Genomic DNA, 7,139 nt, shown 5'->3' on the forward strand with positions numbered 1-7,139 from the left:
GCAGGTATGGGAGTAACAGTGCCTTAGTAAGCACTACTAAGGGAAGCTGCACAGTGGACAATAACCGTCTGAAAGAGCAGCAGGTCTGCGGTTACACCTAATGTACGCCGGCGGACATGCCCTGCTCATTATCTAACCTGTAAAATAAAGGCTTTACTAGACAGACATCAGACTGCCGTTCCCTTTCAAGATGCCCAACACACACTATACTGCAGTACACACACTAACACACGGCTGAACGATTTGGGAAAAATATCTAATCGCGATAATTCTGCTTAAAACTGCTGTTTGTTCAGCTCAACCCACAGATGCTCGATTGGATTGAGATCTGGGGAATCTGGAGGCCGAGTCGACGCCTCAAACTGGTTGTTGTGCTCCTCAAACCATTGCTGAAGCATTTGTGCTTTGTGTCAGGAGCATTATCCTGCTGGAAGAGCCACAGCCACCAGAATACCGTTTCCATCAAAGGCTGAACATGGTCTCAGCAATGCTTAGGTAGGTGGAGCGTGTCAAAGTAACATCCACATGGATGGAGGACCCAAGGTTTCCCAGCAGAACATTGGCCAAAGCATCACACTGCCTCCGCCGGCTCGCCTTCTTCCCATAGTGCATCCTGGGGCCATGTGTTCCCCAGGTAAGCCACACACACACACCCGGCCATCCACGTGATGTAAAAGAAAGCGTCCCGGAAAGCGTCCCGGAAAGGATCCCGGAAAGGATCCTGGAAAGCGTCCCATGAAGCGCCCCGGAAAGCGTCCCGGAAAGGATCCCGGAAAGCGCCCCGGAAAGCGTCCCGTGAAGCGCCCCGGAAAGCGCCCCGGAAAGCGTCCCGGAAAGCCTCCCGTGAAGCGCCCCGGAAAGGATCCCGGAAAGCGTCCCGGGAAGCGTCCCGGGAAGCGTCCCGTGAAGCGTCCCGGAAAGCGTCCCGGAAAGCGTCCCGGAAAGCATCCCGGAAAGCGTCCCGGAAAGCATCCCGTGAAGCGCCCCGGAAAGCGTCCCGTGAAGCGTCCCGGAAACCGTCCCGGAAAGCATCCCGGAAAGCGTCCCGGAAAGCGTCCCGTGAAGCGTCCCGGAAACCGTCCCGGAAAGCATCCCGGAAAGCGTCCCGGAAACCGTCCCGGAAAGCGTCCCGGAAAGCATCCCGTGAAGCGCCCCGGAAAGCGTCCCGGAAAGCGTTCCGGAAAGCATCCCGGAAAGAGTCCTGCTCCCCGGGGTGTGTTGGCCATGTGCCCTCCCACTGCCAAACCTTTCAGAGACTCACCAACATTCACTTCCTCAACAGCAGGAGCAGGAAGCTTGTGCTTCCCGTGGGAAGAGTCGTTTTTGAGTCATCTTGTTTGTTTTGATTAACTAGTATAACATTTCATGAAATATTAGCCAAACAGATTTTTAACAAATGACACCAGGGTTTGATGACTATTTAGATCTAAATGAACTGTATTTTTGGCCATAATGTTTTCTATACAGTACTTTGAGCCTTTAAAATGAGTTTAAATCAGATTTAAGTCTTAATGCTTAAAAAAGAAATAGCAGACATCTCTCCAACAAACACACAATATGAGGAGTCATGCTAGGAGCTCAAATAATTAGAATTACAGTTAATGTTTTGTTTTTTCAGTCAAAAATGTCATTTTTTAACTTGTTTAAATTATGGGCATTGGTCAATTGTAATGGCTTGTAATGGTTAGACTTGTGTTTTTGTAATCACACTGCATAAAAATGCTTTTCTTACTTACTATCTTTGTCTTGTTTCTAACTAAAAATCTTAAAACAAGAAGTATTTACTAGACAAGCAAAAGTAATTGTCTTGTTTTGGGGGAAAAATAACTCAAAATGAAGAGAGTTTTTGCTTAAAAAAAGCGAAATAATCTGCCAATGGGGTAAGAAAAATAATATGAAAACATTAAATTAAAGCATAACTTTTACTTGTCTAGTAAATGTTTCTTAACGTGATTTTTTGTTGTTGCAATATTGACTAGAACGACAAAAATACTAAGTAAAAAATGCATTTTTTGCAGTGCAGGCTCTCAAAAGATGATATAAAATGTTGGATTTACATTTATGGACCGATATATCGGTTATCTGCTTTAAATATAAAGAATTATCGGTTATCGGCATCGGCCTAAATGTTCATTCCTAGTGCGGATCCGAGCCGATTGCTGTGTTGAACAGAACGAAGGGAGGAAACATGCCTGATATTAGAAAAGAAATGAGCCAGGTGTGAAAACGAAGATGAATCGAGAGTTTGAAAAGCACTGAAAATCTACTTGTCTTTGGTAATATTACACGGCAGTGATTCGCCGAGATAAACCTGTGTATAACAACAGGACAATAGGCTGAAAATATCCCAGCACTGGTGTGTAAAACCTCCGGCTTGGCTTGGTAAGGCAGACTGTTATTCTTTCCGTAGTAACTCAGTAACTCTACACCGTTTTGGGGTCTCAAGTGCTCTAGGGCTCCAATTCTTGTTAAAACAATCAGAGCTACACGTGTCAAAACACAAGACATCACAGTCTTCTAGTTCTGTGGAAAATCTCATAAAGGCCTGCAGATTTCACACACTAGTGCGGAGCGGGTCAGATGTAAACAGCGGAGCTATCCGTGGCAAAGGCTGAAGTGGCCTTTCACTGAGTCTCTCTGGAATGAAAACGCCAAGACAAATTGGAAAGACAAACACAGCTCTGTGTGTCCAGAGCGGTCATTCTTACGCAGGTGTCCTCACTCGCCTCGGCTAGCCACTGAAAAAACAAATCAGGTCTCCGATTGAACATTTTCTAGTGACTGATCACATCTAAATATTTCAGTTGGCCAAATAGAGATTCTGTGAATTAAAGGGGTACTTCACCGCTTATTCATATTAAACTGTTATTCCCTTAACTAAGCCGAGCTGATACACACCTCTCTCGTCTCAGTACGAGCACTTAATCGCTCTGACGCGCGGTGACAATCTGATAGCATTTAGCTTAGCCTACTAAGCCCAGTTCATTCACTATGGTACCAAACAGAGATCAAGTTAGAAGAGACCAAACACCTCCACGTTTCCCCTATTTAAATACAGTTACACGAGTAGTTGAACGACCTAGTATGGTGACAAAATAAAACGTGGGGTTCAGCCGGGACTTTTTACTGCGCTGAGTCGAAGTACTCTCAGAAGTGCTATTCCACCATACATTATATTTCTCCTTTTTAATCCCCTTAGAAAAGCGCAAGGTTTTATTTTATGTCACTATACTTGGTTGTACTGTATTTAAATAGGAAAACCGTGGAGGTGTTTGGTGGCTTCTATCTTGATCTCTGTTTGGTACCATAGTGAATGAACTGGGCTTAGTGGGCTAAGCTAAATGCTATCAGATCGTCACCGCGTGTCAGAGCGATTAAGTGCACGTACTGAGACGAGAGAGGTGTGTATCAACTCGTTTTAGTTCAGGGAATAATAACATAGTTTAGGATGAAAAAGCGGTGAAGTATCCCTTTAAATTTGCAGCAATTCACAAAATTCACTTCGGCCTACTGAAAAATTTAGATTTTCAATTGGAGACATTATTAGTTATTTATTTTTACAGTGTACACTCTCAGAAAAAAAGGTACATTGCTGTCACTGGGGCGATACCCGAAGGTACAAAAGTGAAAAGGTACATCTTTGTACCTTACTCACCCCTAAATGGTACATATCAGTACTTTAAGAGTGTGTATTAGTACCTTAAGGGGGGGGGGGGGGGGGCACTCCCTTTCAGTCAATCTCATGTCAGTTTTGAGTACCTATAGAGTAGTATTGCATCCTTCATATCTCCGTAAAAGTCTTTAGTTTTATTATATTTATAAAAGAAATATGGGCTGTACCGAGTCTTTCCGGAAAAAAACGAGCAGCTGGAGGCGTATCGTGTGGGCGGAGCTAAAGAATGACGAATGAGCAAAGCGGTGACGTCCTCAAGCGTGGAGAAGCCCATCGCTATCTCAGCTAATACAGATAATGATCCAGAATCAGATCCGGAGGCTGAAATAAACTGAACAGGAGAAGCAGCAGCAGCAGGACGTCCGTCTCTGTGGTATGGACTGTATTTAGTGGCCTGTCAACATTTGTGTGTGTTTACTCGCAGTTTATGAGGACATGATTCGGTTTATGGACTATTGTATGAGACTAAACCTTAGCAGTAGCAAGCAAAACGGTTTTGCACGTCAGACTAGTGTAACGTTATACAGAGAACAGCAATGGAGTCCGTTAGCGCATTTGAATGACGAAGCACGCGATCGTGTCGTTTACTGATGTTTCCTCACGCGACGATAGCCGACAGCACAGACATTTGAAGCCGTTTTACTCACCGGCTGCTTCCAAAGCAGGACCGAACCTTTATCGCTGGGACCGCTCCGTCAAAAACACACTTCTTTGGTATGATTTGGTGAAGTCCTGACAGCAGTGGCGTGGAGATCCACTTTGAGACGCGACTGAAGCGATGATGTGAAGCTTCCCGTCATTTCTGCGTTCAAATCGGTTCAGATGCAGCGCTGCCTTCCCAGAATGCTGTGCAGAAGCGTTGAAGTCGCTCGACGTCACCCATAGGAATAAAGTGGAGCGCGGCGCGGACTATAACGACAGAAGTGTTCACGGACGACTGGATCTGCAGCTGAGAGTGTGTATGGGCGTGCATTTCCTCTCTCGCTCTAGTCACGCGCGCGCGCACCCTACCGGGAGAAGAGCCCGTACGGCCCATACAAGGACCTTCCACTATATTAACGTCAAGCCGACCCATACTCGAAAAAAACTCTCCGAAACTTGTGAGAAACCGGAAGGAGTATTTTTGACACAGAAATACTCCATCAAACGTCCAACATTAGTTTTTGAAACTTTGTCTATGTTTAGGATGGGAATCCAAGTCTTTAACAGTGGAAAGCTCAGTATGCATGAAACAGCATTTCATCGCCCCTTTAAAGGTACATATTAGTATCTTTTCGGTATATCTCCAGTGACACCTTTTTTCTGACAGCGTATGCGATTCTGTCCGTTCTCACATACACATTATGAAATTAATATGTGTGATTTATGAAAACATAAACACTGCAGTTTAATTTAATAAAAATACACCAATCTGGCATAACATTATGACCACTGACAGGTGAAGTGAATAACACTGATGATCTCTTCATCACGGCTCCTGTTAGTGGGTGGGATATATTAGGCAGCAAGTGAACATTTTGTCCTCAGAGTTGATGTGTGTGAAGCAGGAGAAATGGGCAAGCGTAAGGATTTGAGCGAGTTTGGCCAGATTGTGACGGCTAGACGACTGGGTCAGAGCATCTCCAAAACTGCAGCTCTTGTGGGCTGTTCCCGGTCTGCAGTGGTCAGTATCTATCAAAAGTGCTCCTTTACTTGAGTATTATTTTTTCTGTAATTTTATGACTTTAACTCTTTCCCCGCCAGCGTTTAAAAAAAAAAGTTGCCAGCCACCGCCAGGGTTTTTGACAATTTTCACCAAAATTTAATAGCCAATAGAATATTTTGTTAAATGAATATCTGAGCATGCAATATATCAAAATAAAGAGAAATATATAAAAAAAATCGTTTTATTCTAGCTTCATGCATTCCTTTTTTATCAACACTTGAATATGGGTAGGTTTCATAACAAAAGCAACATTTTGAACAAAAAGCTGAGAAAATCTAATTTTTGTGAAAGACTGACTCCAGATCAGATTCAGAGCGACGATCAAACACAGATGGAGGAGATCGAGTCCATCAACACCTCTAATGCTTACACAGTCCTGGAGCTCATCCTGGGTCCACATCTCATTCAGTAACATTAGGCAGTTTTGATTCATATGCTGTTTAATGAGGATGATCAGGTTATTTTTAATATGCATATGATTACATGCGATCGCTCGTTTCACTGCGATACTTAAGTACTTTTGAAAACAAATACTTCTGCACTTTTACTCAAGTAAAAACGTTCACTTGTGGCGGAGTAATATTTGACCAGCAGTACTTTATTAAGTCGTGTATTTTGTCCATCTATGGCCGTCTGAGACACAAGTCATGGACAGTCATTACGGTAAAAGGTCAAAGGTAACCAAGTCAGTGAGCTATTCTGAACTTAACAAGCTTTAAGCCGAAATAACTGAGGAAACTGTGAGTATGAATGTGAGTTTGACCCAAATATACCCTGATGTGATCTACATTTTCCTACAGCTTTCTTCCTCTCCCAAGACTGATTGTTCAGGACTGGCCACAGAATGTGCAGCTAATCCACAGTACGGAAAACACAAGATGGTTTTCATTAAAAGCATTAATGCTGTTCAACGTCAGGGTTCGTTTTACTATGATTCTCTCAGTGTCAGATTATCCGACCATCATTCCTACAGGAATTCAACACCACCTGATTGTTTACTTCTGACAAAACAATGAAGCTAATCCTTAAACATGAGACGCCGGGGTTTCCCACAGCTCAAAGCATCAGCCTTAAAGGGTTAGTTCAGCCAAAAATGAAATGTCTGTCATTAACTCCTCTCCCTAATGTCGCTCCACACCCGTAAGACCTCCGTTCATCTTCACACACAGTTTAAGATATTTTATATTTAGTCCGAGAGCGTATGCAAGTGTATGCACACTATATTGTCCATGTCCAGAAAGGGAATAAAAACATCATCACAGTAGTCCATATGAGACATCAGTGGGTTAATTAGAGTCTCTTGAAGCATCCAAAATACATTTGGGTCCAAAAATAACAAAAACTACGACTTTATTCAGCATTGGCTTCTCTTCTGGGTTTGTGTTCAATCCTCAAATAAAGATTCAAACGGTTATGAATCAGCGAATCGATTCATGATTCGGATCGCCAATGTCTCGTGATTTCAGCAGTTTGACACGCGATCCGAATCATGAATCGATTCACTGATTCATAACCGTTTGAATCTTTATTTGAGGATTGAACACAAACGCGGAAGAGAAGACAATGCTGAATAAAGTCGTAGTTTTTGTTATTTTTGGACCCAAATGTATTTTGGATGCTTCAAGAGACTCTAATTAACCCACTGATGTCTCATATGGAATACTGTGATGATGTTTTTATTCCCTTTCTGGACATGGACAGTATAGTGTGCATACACTTGCATACGCTCTCGGACTAAATATAAAATATCTTAAACTGTGT

General features: G+C 43.1%; 1 protein-coding gene across 1 annotated transcript in view; it reads right to left on the bottom strand.

Annotated features, from left to right (window-relative positions):
• Nucleotides 1–7,139, bottom strand: part of piezo1 (piezo type mechanosensitive ion channel component 1 (Er blood group)) — a 202,054-nt gene that overhangs the window by 119,603 nt on the left and 75,312 nt on the right.

The sequence above is a fragment of the Pseudorasbora parva genome, chromosome 1 (genome assembly GCF_024679245.1).
Source record: "Pseudorasbora parva isolate DD20220531a chromosome 1, ASM2467924v1, whole genome shotgun sequence".
NCBI lineage: Eukaryota > Metazoa > Chordata > Actinopteri > Cypriniformes > Gobionidae > Pseudorasbora > Pseudorasbora parva.